Source organism: Miniopterus schreibersii (genome assembly GCF_964146895.1).
Source record: "Miniopterus schreibersii genome assembly, chromosome: 11".
NCBI classification, from domain to species: Eukaryota; Metazoa; Chordata; class Mammalia; order Chiroptera; family Miniopteridae; genus Miniopterus; species Miniopterus schreibersii.
In genome coordinates, this window is record NC_138111.1 from 44,092,521 (window position 1) to 44,105,436 (window position 12,916).

Consider the following 12,916-nt stretch of genomic DNA (forward strand, 5'->3'; position numbering starts at 1 on the left):
ATGACTTCAGCTGCCATGAGAACAGAACAAAACTCTTAAAAACAAAAACTGTGGGGAAATACAAACAAATGGCAGTATTCTGTGAAAAACAATATATGATTTAGTGACAATAAAAGCAGCAAGAGCTTTCTTGGATTAATCCTGTGTTCCTGAAAAATGCTTTCCTGAAAGAAATGATGCTGAGTTTGAGCAAAGACTTGAAAGCACACACATTCACAAGGAGAACGCAGCCACGAGCCAGGATGCCAAGTCATTAGTGCTTTCTTGAAAGGAAAGGTGCAGTGAGAAAGCAGTGCAAACCCCGGGAGCGGCAATTTTGGAAATATCAAAAGAAATGGCTATTCTTTATTAAGAACCAAAAATGGTTTTTCTCCCCCAGTTTCAGAGCCATGATGCTCTTAGCTGTGGTTCTCTTTGCACTGACAATCCTCCAGCCCTTTCCTCTCCCCAAAGCCCCACTCAAGATCCCAGTTTAACTCCTGTATTTTAATTCTTTTAAGCACCTATTTGTGCCTTTCTTTCCAATTACTGTTAGTAAAACTTCACTTTTTTGGAAAGGAGCCTGTGGGGGTTCAGTCAGAATTAATTTTTTTAGGAAGTATGAACTACAGACTGTTGAGAAAGAAATAAAATGCACTTTTTTGTTGTTTGAAGACAGGGGTCAGGGTTAGGCACATTGAGATTTTTATGTATTTTCATCTTTTCCAAGCATTAAGTAGGGTGGTGAGGGTGGGGAGCAGTTCTGGCTTGAGCACTGACTGGACTCCCACGTGGTACTCTGGTGTGACTGGTCTCAGGCTATTGAGGACGGCTCCACCGGGGTCCCTGTGCAAGCAGGGCTGGGGAGGGGCTATCACAAGATCCTAAGGAAAGAGACGGTAGAGCCCACGAGTTGGATCCCAAACAATGAATCAGTTATCGGAGGGCTAGGAAGGTGTGGTTTTGAGTACAGTGTTCTGTCTATTACTCAAATTGCTCTCAGGCAAACCTTATCACCCCACAAGTCCTGGCAGTGGCAGACTTGCAAATGAAGCCTGAAGAAATAAGTGGAGAGACCTATTTTCTTACCATGTTTGAGCTACTGGGAACTGACACAGTACAGCTTCAGGCAAATATAACCGAGTAACACAAAAGGGAGAAGAGAATCTCACTGGCAGCAAGAATAAGACACAGCCTCAATTCATCTGTGATCCTGGAAACAATACAAGCTTAGGGGTTGGGGGCTGCTAAAAACTCTCTCCTTGACCAAACTTCACACAGGTTCCTCCCAGCCCTCTTTTCAACCAGGCCTCATCTTTGGGCCCTGCCTTTGCTTTCTCTAGTCCAGTTGTAGCAAGAATCTTGCTAAGTTGTTTTAGCAAAAGCTCCCATCCCCACCCTTGATGTCTCCTCTTCATAATTTCCTATCCACCGACCCCCTCACCCTGCTCCTTGGCTGTGAATTACCACGTGTCCTTGAAATTAGGAATTGAGCCCAATTCTATACCGGAATCTCTTTCCTCTATTGCAACAGTTATTAAACAAAGTCAATCTTTACCCATCTGCCTCTGGTGCTCTCTGACAGGGCTCCCAGTTACAGCTGCTGCAGGAGCCGCACAACCCAGCAAGCACCTAGTGCACCGGCCAGCACCCATAGCCAGCTGGAGGCAGCACACTGGACACTGTGAAGACCACAGGTGAGGGCCAAGAGGCAAAGTCAGTAAACATCACCAAGAAGGGCTAGAACCGAAGAGGAAACTGGAAGACACCCTTCAGTATCCCAGAGAAGGGGAAAGACCTCCTGGAGATGCCCAGCAGAAGGGAGGTGAGGGAAGGACCTACTCAAGAGTAGAATGGAACTCCTACCACAGAATAAAAACTCTGAAACAGTGTGTGGCTCTAACTCTTCCTGCAAAACTTCCCACCCTCCATCTCCTAGAACCAAGCTCTATAAGATAGGCATAAAGTATTTATGGATGTGATTGTATAGGTCTGCACAAAGGCTGTGGGAGACATTAAATAATCTTTGCCCCTTTTCTTTAGGAAAACAATACCTAGTCTCTCTCTGGCCTCTTCTGGCCTCTCTCCATCTCTCTCTGGGTTTTCATTTTCTGCTCCTGTTTGCCTGGTCCTATTTTTCAGTTAAGATCCTTCAGAGAGAAGGAATCCAACTGGCCCATTTCACCTTGTGTGAGAAGAGCTTCTTGCTGGCCAGGCCCCAGACTGGCTGTCCTTGGGTCAGGTGCACGCCGGTCACCTAGTCCGCTGTGTCTGAGCCAGTGTCAGGTAGAGCAGACCAAAGCGATCCAGAAGGAAAGCCGTTTTCCTCAACAAGAGACTGTGATTGACAAAGTGACTGCTCACAATATAGTCAAAGAGACAGACAGAAACAGCAAGTTTCTCATATCTGTTTGAAAAGAAAAGCCAAAACCTGAGGAATATTCAGTTCTACTAAGACAAATAACACAATTATTTAATTTCTCAAAGTATTTGTACAGGTCCATTCTGATTCCAGGCACCATCATAAAGATCCCTCTAGACAAGGGAATGGGTAAGAAATAGACCAAAAAATGCCACGGGTGAGGCAAAATTTTGAGCCAGTCAAAAATATGGGTAAATGTAAATTCCGAGGTAGAGAAATATGCTACTAAATTGTTTGGTAGAGCAGGAATAAAAGACAAGGCATAGATGGAAGTTGAGAGGAAAAAATAAATAAACTAAGCTTGAGGTCAGCTCTAGCGGTAGGAAAAAGAAAGGAGTTGAGCCTGTTGTTGGCTTAGGGCTACGTGGAACTACTGCTGCTATAGCAGTGGCCAGATAGACGATCCCTAGCATCGTCATAGACTTGCCAGTTCCAAGTCCTGGACATTTCTTGATTCAATTTTCCATTTCCAAGGAGCCATTTTTGCTATTCTTGCCACCTGTATCCGTAGAATGAGCTTGTATTACTTGAAGAGGCCCACTTGCAAATGAAAGAACCCAACACGCACAGTGGGCCTTGTGCATCTCATGTACCTAGAAAGCTGCATGAGGATGAAGTGTTCTGGACCTTTTTTTTTTTTTGGTATAAAAAATGTTTCTTTCTTTTGTACATGCAGTGTAACAAGTTGGAAAAAAAGAAGTTCTGGTCCCAGCAGCCAAGGTCTGGAAAAAATCAGACAACAGGCTTAAGGTGAAATTAAACACAGCCTCCAGATCACAGGCTCGATATTGTGAGTCCTTGCAGTAGAGATCACTAATGCTCAGCTCTGTCCGAAAGCTCTGAGTGTAATAGTGGAAAATGAAGGATGTGCCAAAAGCTGGGGGGCTGGCAAATGTCATTCAAGTTTGAAACTGGAAAAGAAGGTCCATTTAAAAAGTTGTAGAGGTCACCTTGGGAGATCTTGGGAAAAATCAAAACTGGTTTATTAAAGGAATTGTTCATGAGAAGCCAGGAAAAAAATACTGCCATCACCAGAAGGCAGCAAATTTTTACTCAGAATTGGCCATAGCTGCCTACGCTCATTTTTCCTTTTGATTATATCAAAACACAGACTTCAATAATGCATTTTACAAGGTGTCTTATGATATTATTATAAATTATAGGGGCAGAGGGATATAACACTTAAAATATAAACCATTCTAAAAACTGACATCCACCTCAAGAGTGGTTTCTAGCAGCTTGTCACAGAACTCGATCCTTTGCCTGCCCAGCTCGACATGTTAATAGGAACATGGATGAAGACAGTAACGGTAAGGGTATCCCCATCAAATAGTTGGAGGTCACAGTGCTGAGGAAGGTGGCAAATATATCGACTGACACAGTACAGAGCCAGAGAGGCTGGGCAGGACTGCGAGATGGGTTAGTTCTATAGGATGTAACATTCTCTACTTGGGTCCAAACAGGCAACTACATCAGTAAAGGCTGGGGGATACATGGCTTAAGTAGCAGCATGGGAAAATACTATGATTTCATCAACAGAAAGCTAAACATGACTCAGAGATGGGACAAAGTCCACAATAAGGTAAATTACATTTAAAGTGCATATAATGTCTGTGATTAGAAAGGTAATAAATCTTTTCTACTCTGGACCACACCTGGAATATTCCCTTGAGTTCTAGTGATGCTTTTTTTTTTTTTTTTTAGGAATATACATTTGCCGGAATATATTTAAAGGATAGCCACCAAGTTAATACAGGAACTCTAAATTGCATTGTATGAGGAATGGTTGAATGAACTGGGCATGTTTGTTAACTTGGCATGTGTGGGTGGTAGGACATGGAAGTTTTTCTTGAAATAAATGAAAGGTTATCATGTGGAAGAGAGACAATACTTTATCTAGGTATCTCCAAGAAACAAAATTAGGAATAAAGCTATAGAAGGTATTTTAGCTCACTGTGAAAATATGATAGGCTGACTCAGCAGGTGTTCAAAGGCCCAATAACCACTAATAGGAAAGTTATAGAAGAGTGTTGACTTTAAAATGGGTAGGTGGTTTGGGTAATCCTTTAAATTCCTTTTAAGTATTAAGTCTATGCTTTTTTAATAAATGTTTTTAATATTGAAATATTACTTTTAAAATCTTATATGCTGGTTGTGATCATGTCATTTCACTAAAACTAAACCCCTTCTAAGAAGAGATTTCCAAGACCCTTCCTTAGGATAGAGCTTTTCCATGTAAGGCTTCTGTCCCTCTTCGTCATTCCCTGGGGAAGGAGAGGGTCTAATACTAAGGAGATTCTGACATCCAGTTAACCATGGAGTTGGCTATACCCTCCACAACCAGCTGCTATCTGATAGACTCACGAAGATCTTTGCTCTCCAGTTCCAACTTTCCCAGCAGCCCCTACATGGTAAGTCTGGGTAGAACTCAAGATTGAGGCAGTGAGGTAAAAGGCCCACGTGTTCTCCAATCTAACCCACGACCAGAGAACCCTAACTAAAACTGGTACTCTCTCCCATTTACTGTGGTTCTGCGTGTTCATAATGAATTCAGCCAAACCCTGAAGAAGAGGGGTTTGGCGAGTGGTAACAACACTTGAGCATCAAACCCTACCTTGACCCTCTAGGAAACTCTATCATAAGGGCACCTTAGAGTTAAACATAATGCACCATTTTCAGCTGAACCACGGAAAGCAAACGGAATTTTTAAATTTAGAATGATGTCCGTGAGGATCAAGAGAAGAAAACATATTTAGCAGAAGATGTGAAGGTGTATATCACGCTGTGAGATGGTTCACGCACTGTAAGGGATCCTGCTGAAACTTAGTTCCCTGTGAATCTATTTAAACAGTCAACCCTAAATGCTGATATTATGTGGGGCTAGCATACAGTCATGCCATGGCTCAGTATGTGCATAATATAATATAAGCCACTCTCATGAATAGAAAAAATCAGCTTGCACAGTCAGAAACAGCTTGCTTACCTACAGCATGGTTTTCATCTGTGTGCTTATTTTTACACTACATTAAACTGCTCTCAAGGCAATGACCTAATGAAGAGAGAAACATCTCTTCTGGGGCACATGAAAGTCCCATTTAAGACCAAGATCGAAAGGTGGCAGTGTCTCTGCCAGCCATGAAGTCCTCTCGGTGGCCATCAGTTGTCCCAGCTGCAAACTTTCTCAATAATTCTCACCCCTCTGAAATGCTGTCCTTCCAGCCAGCCATCAGGCAATCAGACCTAGCCTACACACTGCTTAGGACGCCTACACAAACATCTTACCAACAACTTTTTTGTTACTTCCAGCACTTTAGTACTTTTCTGAAAATAGGCAATATAGTCCTAAAAAAAAACCCAAACAACATACCTGGAGGCCAGTAACTTTACTGCATTCCTTCACTTTGTAATAGTGGCCAAAATGTAGTAAGATGAGTTCAAAACAGGCCAGGATTAGAATCTTTTCCTGGGTTCCTAATGTAGTCAGCAAACCTCTAGCTGTACTGAGTATTTTAAGCATAGAGATTACTGAGAACAAATGACTGGATTCTAACCAGGTAGCAATTCAGATGAACACCAAGAATGTATAAGCAAATAATCACACCAATAAATAAACATCTAACAACAACAACCACCTACCTCTTGATAGGAACTGCTTTAGAAGTGTAGATAGAGATTCTCAGAGCTGTGGCTCATGTACTGGTTGCTGAAATATTCAAATGCATCCATACTGGTTGGTAAATGACCACAACCCCGATACCTAAGTTCCCCCTACTACTAGTCTGGCCACCTGAACTCTTCCTACCATCTCTCCAACAATGACTGCTAAAGAATGAAAACCTGACACAAAACGGGCTGTCCAGGATCCTGCTTCAGCAAGGTAGTTGGCATCCATTCTACTGGTCAGTGTCCATGTCAGGCCAGCTACTGAAGACTGTGACTATCACCAATGCCCACATCCCAGGGATGAGAGCAGGGCTCGTGTGCTGAGCCATTAATATTCTGATTCTTCCCCTTATTCTCTCTCATACACATCTGCCTGCTTACACATGTATGCATGCACACATAGAAATGAGCTCTCTGCCTAAAAATTCTCTGAGCAATGTCTTAAGATCACGGAGAATATGTCTCTATATAGAAGAAGCTATGCGAGTCAGGCGTCCTTACTGTATTCATACCTTTCTTGCACAATTCGAATCTTTTACTGGTGACTTTTTTGGTTTCGCTCTTCCAAGACTAGAGTCCACTAAAAGTCACTGGCACCACTTTTATTAGCCTGGCTAAGCTCTCACCCCCACCCCTTATTAGAGAAAGAGGCCTCCAGGTAAGAGGGATAAAGAGAGTAAGCCTTCACACCCGCAGCGAAGCTCTAAACATGCGGGGGTCCTCGGAGTTGGGGAAAGCTGCAAGTTTCACAGTAAACTACAAAGATTTATTTGTCCTCCTGTTTAAGAACAAATCACTCTGTCTGATGAATATAGGATCCTAGGCAAGTAATTACTATTCAGGCACACATTGCAGGAACTGCCTGGAAGCTTCCATGGATAATCTCCTGTGACGCCTCAATTTCCCCTCTACCCCCTGTCCCAAAAGAAACTGGGTCAAAACGAAAGCAGACAGCGGGCCTCAAGCAAACAGAACAGACTGTGTTTCTCTTCTCTTGCGTGTTTATGAGGGAATTCAAACACTGCTTAAGCATGAGACAGCACTGCTTATCTCCAACGTGGAGTGTGGCAGGAAAAGCAGACGAAGAGAAAGGAAAGGTGTATGTGGTGGGGATGGGGCGGGAGGCTGCCTCCAAGTGGTTCGGTGGACAGAACCAAGACAGATCGTTCTGGGCTGTTGGAAACTGTGAGAGTCCCAACATTTTCTAAGACAGTAAAGTAGAGTGCTTTATACCTAAGCCTAAATATATAAAAATCCACCTCTTTAAAAATATATCTAAATATATATACCTCCACTTCCTAATAACTATGTAGGTGAGAGGAATTGGTAGGGGAAGGAAGAGGCCCAGCTAAGATTTCATTCCTGCCACTCAAAGAAAAGGGCTGATATGACTTGAGAAATAAAACTTTTTAAAAAAAAAGAACATAGTGATCATTCTTACCAGAGGTCTGAAAACTCTTTAGATGTCATCAATATTTTTTCTGGTTTACCAAATTGTCCCCAATTTCTCCCATTCTAAGAAATGTCAGAGAGATGACATATCAAACTCAAAGAAGAAATAAGGGACTACTTATTTTAAAGTTTGATCCAAGCTGTTTTTATTTCAGATGCCAGGCTTGAGGAAGGTACTGATTTTTATAGATAATACATATATACTTGAATTGAAAGGACATCCTAGAGGCACAAAGGGCCAAGGCTAAAACCGGTCTTCTGAATGCCAGGTCAGTGTTCTTGCCCTTCCCGTGCAACCTCTATCGAAAGACATGCCTTCAACTTAGTCTTGGAAGATCAGTCCAAGCCCTCTCCGCCTGTCTTCCTCTAAGGTTGGTGCTGTTGATAAGGAGTCATCCATCCTACTCACTTCCCACTCCCAGAGCCTTCTCTTTTCACTAAGACACCAGGGAAAGTCGACATGCTCTTGGGTGAGAAAGTTCCTCACATATTAAAAACCATTTGAGACTGAAGTGCATGAGGGGAGGCCCCATGTATACAACACATCCTGTTCACTTCTAAATAGTTGAGGGCTTTAAACGTTGGAGACGTGCACACCTGCACATTTGCACGCCTGTATTGGTGTTCAATTCTCTTTTGATACATCCCTGAAAGTCCCCTTTCAGAGGGTATGTGCCTAAATAGATACCAAATAAAACTTCTCCCCTGCCCTGAAATAAAAGGCTTAGCCAGACAGTCTACAATTGCTTTTCAGGACATTTTCCAAGTGTACATAAATGTCTCTTGGTATGGACTGGTGTCAAATATCACACTTGGGTTTAATTTTTATTTATTTATCTTTATTCTTGAAAGTATTACAGATGTCCCCTTTTTCCCCTTTGAAAATACACGTACCATTTTAACCATTTCAAAGTGTAGAATTCATTAGTATTAAGCACATTCATAGTACTATACAACCATTACCACTATCTAGTTCCAGAATATTTTCATTACCCTGAAAGGAAATCCCAGAGTCATTAGCAATCATTCCCCATTCCCTGCTTCCCCAAACCCCTACTCATCCACTAATGTACCTTCTGTCTCCGTGAATTTACCTATTCTGAACTTGTCATATTAGTTGGGTCGTATAACATGTGGCCTTTATGTCTGGCTTCTTTCACTTAGCATAATGTTTTCAAGATCCATCCATGTTGTAGCATCTGTCAGTATTTCATTCTTTTTTATTGGCTGAGTAATATTCCATTGTATGGATATGCTGCATTTTGTTTATCCATGCATCCACTAATAGGCATTTTCCACCTTTCGGCTATTTGAATAGTGCTATGAACATTCATGTACAAATTTTTGTTTGAACATCTGATTTCAATTATTTTGACCATACACCTAAAAGTAGAATTGCTGGTTCAAATGGTAATTCTATGTTTAACTTATTGAGGAACCACCAAACTGTGTTTCTCAAGGGCTACCCCATTTTACATTCATATTTAATTTTATAACTATTATTAAATAATATGAGGAACAAGCAATTATGGCTAGCTTCTCCACATTTTTTGTCCAGGTTCTGCTCACTGGACACCTCCTCAGACAAAACCTTTTGGTCACCCAAACTAAAACAGCTCCTCTCCCCATGCCCAGGCACATCTAGGCTCCCATTCAGTTTTATTCTCTTAACAGCACTTTCAGAGTCTCTGAAATTATTTATTTATTCATTTACTTAATTGCCTGCATCTCCTTTCTAGAATGTAAGCTACATGAGAGCAGGATTCTCCCTGTCTTGTTCACCACTATATTCTCAGTGCCTAAGCCAATACCAGGCACACAGTAGGCGTTTCTTTAGTGGATAAATATCTGAATAGTGCTCAGGGCTAAAAAGAATTCCTACAAGACAGAGGAAGAGCCAGACTCAGTACCTATTCATTTTCTTTCTTCATAAAGAAAAAACAATTCTGGGTGGCAACTGGATAAAGCCCCCCAAAAAAGAAAGGACTATAGCCCCAAAGGCCACCTGATTAATGACACCATTCACCAACCATAAACTGCTTAGATTTCAATTGTGCATTTAAGGCTCTGCATTTCTTTAGGACGCAGGCAGACTGGCAACATTGCATCTGGTTGTGTTTGTTCCTGAGGTGAAGACGAAGGAGCTTGCTAAAGGTCTTCCAGGTAAGTTTGCTTCAGGCTTTGATTTTGTTTTGTGCTGTTCTGTTTATCAACTAGAAGCCTCCAAGTACTTACTTTAAGGTCAAAGCAAAAAGTCAAGTTACTCTCCAGGAGCCTTCAAAGTGTATGGTTCTTACCCACGCTTGGGTCTTTTTCACAACGATCAGGTTCTTGCTAATGAATGAGAGAGAAAGAGGAACAGAGAGACAATGTTCGAGTTGGGCTCAAAGCCTTCCAAAGGTCTCACTTCCTTTTAGGAGATGAAGACACCATGGCTCAGAGAGGGTAAACCGCTCACTCAAAAAACTCTCTGATGTCAGAGAGCAGGGACTCTGTCTCCACTGGCCAGCAGAACATCTCCCCATGAGGGCAGAGCCCTCTCCTTTCATGGTCACTGCTGATTTCAGAGCAGACCAATGCATGCAGTGCACTCAGATGTTCCCACAGCTCCACAGGACCTCCACATTAACAAGCTTTCAGAGGCACAGAAATAAACGGATGTTCCCAAGCTCTGAGGACCCACCTGCATTTAAGGGTTGGGAATAAACACCTCGGCTACAGTCACAGGAGGATGTGCTCTAGAGTGAATTCAACAGGCAGGGCCCGTGGGTTTGCCGGTGCAGAAATGGCCGTCTACGGGAAGAGGCAAACACGGGCCTGATCAGGGCCTTGGGGGAACCAGGTCACATTAGTGACATAGCTGCCTCCATGGTCTGGTGGGGAAGGGAGAAAAAAAAGTGATAATAGATAAGCTTCATCTTTCTCCCTTCCAATACTTTATGGTCCTGGACCAAGAATGAACAGTGCAAATGAGGTTGTCTGCTTCTTAGCATATGGAGTTGTCGTCCTTGACATCTATAGACTTGGCAAGAGCCTCTGTTTTCTCTTTCCTGGGCTATTCTGAGAAATGCAGCTACAGATGTCAAGTTTGACTAAGTAGAATTTGGCCTCACATTGCTCTAAATTTCAGGTAAAACTAAATCAAGGCTGCCTCTGCCTCCCTGTTGCTGATCCTGTTTTTGTATGTCTCTCAGCATCACCAACAAGCTCCCATACGGAGCTCCTTCAAATGCCAAAATCAGGGCCAGACAATGGTGGTTCCGAGATGATTAACACAGAGTAGCTTGTACAAGCAAGTTTAAAACATGTAATTACAAGATAGAGAATGTGTGATGTTATACCTTATTTAAAAAGCTTGCAAGGTCTTCCCAGGAAATTTCAACTTGAAAGTCTAAGCCAACATGTTGCTACTCTGTGGCATGTTAGGAGACCTGCTAAAGAAAGAGGGAATGGTAGTGCTGTCATTTCCAGGGACAGGTCTCGATGATCAGGTCTGAGGCAGAAGGCATACAGGCTCTTACTGTCTGTGGATCCACAACAGTAAGCACACTCAGTTTCAAGCACTGGGAGGTTTTAAACAATGGCCATCTTGCAACTTTGTTGGGGGGTATTAAAAGAGGCCTACAAACAGTCTGGCTTTCGTAACAGGACTCCTCTTCCTGATATTTATTTCTTTTGCAAGTAAAATCAGGTTAAAATGAACATCAAGTTACAGCCCCGAGGGAGGAAAGAAGTTTATATCCTGGAAAGGGCAAGCAGGCAAATGACACCCTCCTTCCCCCTCTGTCAAGAAGATGAGAATGGTGAAGGGTTAATCGGCTGTGTGCAATTAACACTATGTCCAGTTGAGTTCCATACGTCAGCTATGTCCACCTCTGTCACTATTACCGTCTCGCCCCAGGTTTGGCCCTGATTCTTTAGAGCCTCCTAGATAGACTCAGAAGAACCTAGAGTGTTGGAATAGCTACTGATGCAGTTCACAACAGTAATTCTAATAGCACGGGGCCCTGCAGAGTAGAATCTCTAATGTATCTCTACGATCCCCTCCAGCTCAGAGAACCTATATGTGCAGACTAACCTTGAAGGCCAGGGAATTGGACTGTCCTCTCTAGGATTTTATTCTTATTTCACTGTCACAGTATAAACTCCCTATGGATGCAGCTTCAAATACAGGACTTCTTTTTAAGCTACTGGTTTTCAGGATGGCTGAGACAGGCACCATCTGCTCACAGGGTTTCCTTTAAGTGGCTAAAATCTCCCTTTTCCCATTGAGAACTGAAGGTTTAAAATGGGACACCCCTGGAAGAGGGGACAAGCTGAATGAAATTCAACCTAAGATTCCAATGCCAGTTTCTCAGGAGACTATCTATGGAGCCAGACTTTGGGAGCAAAGTAAAGGCTGGAAAGAGAAGACAGAAAAATACAAAGGGAAGAAAGGAGAGGGGGAGATTGAGAGAAGAGAGAACCGAAAAAGGACAGGCAGACATAGACACGCACAAAGTGGGAGGTCAAGCGGGCACTTAGTCACAGGAGAAATCAGATCTACAAGGGAATGAGGGAAGATGAATGGTTAGGGAAAGGGCATTGGCAGAAGCAGCTAACTGTCCGAACAGCATCTCTGTGTACGAGAAAAGGCCACTCTTCTTCCTCAAGACACTTTTTTTGCCTTATGCCAAAAAAATATGCCACAATTATCTAAACCTATCATGACTATGAATGTGAATGGTGCTCCCTACAACCGGGCAGTGTGCACCCGACAGCTTTACATCCTGGCCATGCATCCCTCGAGAGAGCTAGACTTCTAAATTTCATCTCATTCAAGACCATGATTCTAAAATATCTGAATGAGCAGCTTTGTGAAAGATCAACAATGTCCTAAGGAACAAGAAGCTGAGATTGTCCTATTTGCAGGACTGGCTTCCTGGGCATGCAAGCCGTCTAGCTGCACAGAGCTCCAGCCTTAGAAGGGCTCCACACTTGGTCTAATGCTCTTCTGTCACCATCTTAACATTCTTAATCATCTTTGAACAAGGGGCCCCATATTTTCATTTTCCACTGGGCCCTGTTAATGTTGAGGCTGGTCCTGCCTAATTTCAAAATGAATTTTCACTGTTTGGGTCCATGCCCAAGAAAAAATATCTAATAAAGACATAATAACACTTTTATTCTAAAAAGCTGAACAGGAAAGCACTGAAATAGGTGACAAAGAACAACTATATAATGGATAATCACAGGTAAATAAAGAGAAGCGCTTTTTTCATTTCCCAGAAAAGGCTTAAGTTCAGCAGGTACTTGGGGTATGTTTCAAAGTCATTATTTGTCCTTGACTGAAAGGCACAATGTAAAGTCCCATTTTGTGTAAAACGGTTCGCTCCTCTTCACATGAAAGAAAATTGAAAA

The 12,916-nt window shown here is 42.5% G+C and overlaps 1 protein-coding gene across 4 annotated transcripts in view; it reads right to left on the reverse strand.

Annotated features, from left to right (window-relative positions):
* Positions 1 to 12,916, reverse strand: part of GLIS3 (GLIS family zinc finger 3) — a 408,840-nt gene that overhangs the window by 207,429 nt on the left and 188,495 nt on the right. The gene's annotated exons all lie outside the window — the stretch shown is intronic.